This window comes from Lissotriton vulgaris, chromosome 7 (genome assembly GCF_964263255.1).
Source record: "Lissotriton vulgaris chromosome 7, aLisVul1.2, whole genome shotgun sequence".
Lineage (NCBI taxonomy): Eukaryota > Metazoa > Chordata > Amphibia > Caudata > Salamandridae > Lissotriton > Lissotriton vulgaris.
In genome coordinates this window covers 37,992,257-37,997,769 of record NC_141695.1, presented here as the reverse complement: position 1 = coordinate 37,997,769, position 5,513 = coordinate 37,992,257, and positions in this window count along the sequence as shown.

Genomic DNA, 5,513 nt, shown 5'->3' with positions numbered 1-5,513 from the left:
AAGGACAGGAAAATACCAACTTTCTAAAAGTGTAATTTTCAAAATTGTAATTTAGAATCAGGCTTTAGCATGAAAGAGAAATTTTCATTACAATTTCAGATACTAAACATGAAAAGCTCATCAATCCTCAATCAAAAATTAGCACTTATTACATTTAATAAGACAACCCAATGTTATCCTTTGGGATCGATAGGCCTTCCAATAGTGAAAAAGAATGTAGGAGTTTTTCAATACTAGGGCATGTAAAACTTTAAAGTACATGTCCAACCTTCTGATTACAATGCAATCTGCACTATGGGCTACCTGGGGGCTGTCTTAGGGATAACATTTATGTAATAAATGTGAAGTTTAAGGCTTGACAAGGCGGTTAGCTGCCAAGTCGAATTTTTAGTTTAAAACTGGATTAATGCTGCAATAGCAGGCCCAGGCCATGTTTCAAGGAACTACTTCAGTGCTTAAGTAGAGGACACAAAACGTGCTGAAGGCCCACAAGTAATGATGTAATTCACAGGCCCTGGGTCTATGGTATACCACACTATAAGGGACTTACATGTAAATTAAATATTACCATCTGGTGAAAATCAATGAAACTATGTTTAAGTAAGAAAGCATGTGCACTTTTGAATTGGTTAGCAGTGTTAAAGTACATATAGTCCTAAGGCCAACATAAACAAATTCAGCAAAAATGTGGAGGGTAAAGGCAAAAGGTTTGGGGAGTGTCTCTGCAAAGAGGGCCAGGTCAACCATATGCTGTCCTGTTTTAAGATAAAATGTTAACTACCTACCTGCTAAAACCCCATGTAAATGGAAACATCCCTCATCACTGTTAACAAATAAACACTGATAAACACCTGCATAATCACAAACTATAATGCCATTCACAAAAGGAAAGGGAGGTAGAATGACTCATTTTCATTTATTTCTGAACAAAATGTCGTAACTATTTTTCCCTTTTCAGGGAAGGTTGGTTTTGGTCTATTTCAAAATTGGAGGTGGTGGGTTTCCACAAGTAATAAGAAATTAACTGATGTATATGTTTTTTAATGAAATGAATTAGACAATTGTGCACAAAACCAGTAATCACAGAAGAGTTGAGGCTGAAATGAACACTTAATAAATAAAGAAATAAATATGGCCTTTAAAATGCACGTCTGTAGTTTGAAATGCAAGGTGTGTTCATCACTGATAAATAAAGCATGTCTTTAGTACATGGAAAAAGGTTTGTGTATCATGTGGTGAGTGTTCACTACAAACATACATAAGATGTTGACTTCCAGCAACTATTCCTAAGGTGTGTGTGTCACCATTGTGAATGCTCACTACTAACTTACATAAGATGTTGACTTCCAGCAATTAATCCTAAGGTTTGTATATCACGTGGCGAATGCTCACTAGACAAATTACAGAAGATGTTGACTTCCAGCAACTACTCCTAAGATTTGTGTATCACGTGGTGAATCCTCGCTACAAACTTACATAAGATGTTGACTTCCAGTAACTTCTCCTAAGATTTGTGTATCACGTGGTGAGTGCTCGCTACAAACATACATAAGATGTTGACTTCCAGCAACTAATCCTAAGGTTTGTGTATTACAAGGTGAGAGCTCACTACAAACTTACATAAGATGTTGACTTCCAGCAACTACTCCTAAGGTTTGTGTATCACGTGGTGAGTGCTCGCTACAAACTTACATAAGATGTTGACTTCCAGCAACTAATCCTAAGCTTTGTGTATCACATGGTGAGTGCTCACTACAAACTTACTTGAGGTGTTGACTTCCAGCAACTACTCCTAAGGTTTGTGTATCACGTGGTGAGTGCTCGCTACAAAACTTACATAAGATGTTGACTTCCAGCAACAACTCTTAAGGTTTGTGTATCACGTGGTGAATGCTCGCTACAAACTTACAGAAGATGTTGACTTCCAGCAACTAATCCTAAGGTTTGTGTATCACGTGGTGAGTGCTCGCTACAAACTTTCATAAGATGTTGACTTCCAGCAACTACTCCTAAGGTTTGTGTATCACATGGTGAATGTTCGCTACAAACTTACATAAGATGTTGACTTCCAGCAACTAATCCTAAGGTGTGCGTAACATGTGGTGAATGTTCGCTACAAAATTACATAAGATGTTGACTTCCAGTAACTATTCCTAAGGTGTGACACACCATGGTGAATGCACAGCTGACAATTTACAGTACAGGTGTATGCGCATCACTGACGCTCGCATAGCTGTTTAAATGCCTCCAACCTGTTTTCGTTTCTAAATTCGGCGTTCATCGTGAAGATATGCACAGACCAACGGCAGCGTATGCACAGTTGCACTCAAGATGGCGTTGATGATCATGTAGAATGCCAACTATGTCGAAAATGGCATTCTCATATACTGCCCCAGAGCAGGATGCCGATAGGAGGCCGGTGACATCAGATCAATTGTTGGGAACTGAACAGCACTTCTGGACCTTTGGAATGAGGGCTCTGGGGGTTGACATTCACAGAATGTCAACCCTCGGGCAGCTTCGGGCGGTACCAAAGTCTAGGACAGGTAGGTTGTCCTGATTGGTTGGCTACCTGTGCGAGCGCGCTGAGCGTGAATATTCTAAATGCGCAGTTAACTGAAGCCGGGAGCGAGGCAGGCACCACTTCTTGGGCAGAGTTTCTGAGGTGTTTTATTGAAGCAAAAACAGTAGTGGTAAGCGCTTTAGCGCACTGGCAGAAGTGGCGGCTTCTATAAAGGAAGCTTTGCGTATGTTATGTGAAGCCGGGAGGGAGAATTTAATCCTTGTATGTGACATTTTCATAATTTCAGTGTCATTATGAGCGACATTACAACGACTGTGAGTGACACTTTGTCATAAGCAAAATTAAGCAATGAAGACCAGGGAAACAAATACATTTTAGAAATGACACCCAATTAAGTAACAAGAAACACTAAGAAGATCTTAGAACTGCAAATCACTTGAAATGGAAGTGCAGGAGAGGCCCACTCACAGCCAAAAAGAATAAGTTGCACAGCCTTACTAGTCCTATAATCAATTATCACCTAATTTGTGGCACAAACAATCTTTAATTAGGATAAGTACACTTTACCTGCGCACACTTGTAATGGAGCAAACAGACTCCTCCTCACAGCAGCTGGTGAGACGGCGCCACAGCCCAGGGGGCTGGGGTCACTGGTGACATTGAGTCCCTCCCGTTCGAATTTGCAGTTACACTGATGCGGCCTATATTTGCTCGACTAACTTCACTTACTCACTGTAGTAACGATAGCCTGCCTCATACTGAGTCTCAACTGGCGCTGGTGGTCCTCGGATCGAGTGCGGGTGGGATTTCATATTTCCGCATTATTAACAACTTATCGTCGATTTATTACTGGCTGGGGTGGCCACAGCATTGAGCAGCGGCTGGCAGGCTGTACCTTCATGGCACCCAGCACTGCAGGTCACCTGCACTAGACTGTGGTGGGTTCGAACAGCGAGGTAGGAGGAGCTGTTCCGGAAACGCAGTCAGTAACTTCTTGATCCCTGAACGTCACAGCATAGCCGAAACTTATGTCACCCGCTTGCACTGCAGATGGGCTGAGCAGGAGGACAGACCTGTGACTCTCCACGTCCCTGTAGTTCACCAGTAGAGGTCGTCGTGTGACCGGGCGAAACACGCAGGCATCTCCATTTTTAGGTAATTTCCCGTCTGTGGTACACGAGGTGCAAGGTCTGACTGTATCTTTATTCTGTTGAACTTCGGGCGCGCAGTGTGCGGCAGTGTCAGGACATCCTGGCTTTGTGATAGGTGTGAGTCATGTCCTCAAGGATATAATAAACACGCACAGCACAGTGTCAGGTCAATATTGTTACATTGAGTCACAGTACTAACAGCTAGTGCAGTAGAGTCTGAGCCAGCCCCAAGCATGCCGGGAGTCGCGTGGACGGAGCGCTGCCTCTCCAGTTTAATTTGAGTCTTAATAGTGCATGAATACTTGAGCTCCAGCTGTACAGCTGAGGGTGCTCTATTTTGTGTGACTTGTGTATTTCAGTGCGGTGGTGCTGAGCACCACGCTGAACTGCGTTAGTATCACGCCTGATGCGTGATACTTGTCAGGGTTGGGTTAGAGGGGCAATAAAGTAAAGCAGCAAGCAGTGTATATGCCACAGTTGCTGCTTGTGTATCTAGTGAGGGCTCACCAGTTGAAGGCAAAAATGCTTTGGAAGTTATTTCACAGGAGGAAATTTCGAGCCGGTAGGCTCCTCAACCTCTGCCACACCGGGGCTCTGCTCTTCAACAAAGGGAGGGAGGGGCAGAGATCGCATACGCACAGTGCAGAGTTCTGCTTTATATAAGTAAAGGCACCTTATAGGGGCAATGGTAATTAAACAAGCATTAAGTTCCTGGACCAAGTCAATAATGGTCCCCATTTTTAAAAAAGGGGACCGCCAAGATGTGAAGTGTTATCGACCTATCTCCCTGCTGGACTCGCTCGGGAAAGTAGTGGGGAGAGTAATCCTAGAGCGTCTCCAGCAGTGGAGTGAGGATCGAGGCATTATTTCCGATATCCAATTTGGCTTCCGAGAGGTTTTCGGAACAGTAGAACAGGCCCTTAATCTCACCCTAATAATGGGAAAATACACACAGGCTAAGGCAACCATGATTTACATGGTCTTTGTCGACCTGTCCGCAGCGTTTGACTGCATATCGCATGCAAAACTGTGGACGGTCCTACGCCAAATGGGAGTAGAGCCATCTCTTTAGGACTTTCTGAGGGAACTCTACTCCGGTGCAACGGCCAGAGTGCGATTTGGCCTGAATGGCGAGTTGACAGCCCCGTTTAGTGTAGAGCGTGGAGTCAGGCAGGGATGCGGACTGGCCCCCTTCCTCTTCTCACTCTATACTAATGGTCTGGAGGGGGAGATGTTGAGGGGGGCTCAGGATCTCCCACGTAGAAATCAGCGCCTGAATCCCGCTCTGCTCTAGGCGGACGACGACGCGCACTCCACGCGAGCTTCAGCATTCCCTGAATAGGTACACGACCTTTATGGGCAATCTGGATTTACAGGTGAATGTGAAGAAAACCTTTGTCATGACAGCAAGCAAGGGGAAAAAAAGAACAAAGGACATTTACCTCGATAACCAAAAGCTTGAGGTCACCCCCCAATACCCTTACCTGGGCATCATGATAGATGAACAATTGACATGGAAGCCAGCAGTAGATACAAGAGGTCATCTCTTTAAGAGATCAATAGCGGCTCTAACGAGTTTCTCTCAGAGATTAGGAAAAAGGCCCCCAGTGGAGCTAATGAAAATCTATAACGCTAAATGCCAGGCTATTGCCCTATATGGTGCGGGAGTCTGGGGATACACCGATACCAGCTCCATCCAGAAGGCGGAAAATGTTTTCCTTAGATTTCTCTTAGCCACCCCGAAAGGCACCTGAACCTATGCCATGCACTTGGAACTAGGAATACCCTACATAGAGGACCTAATTAAAACTGAACCAGTGATGCTGTAGCGGCGCATT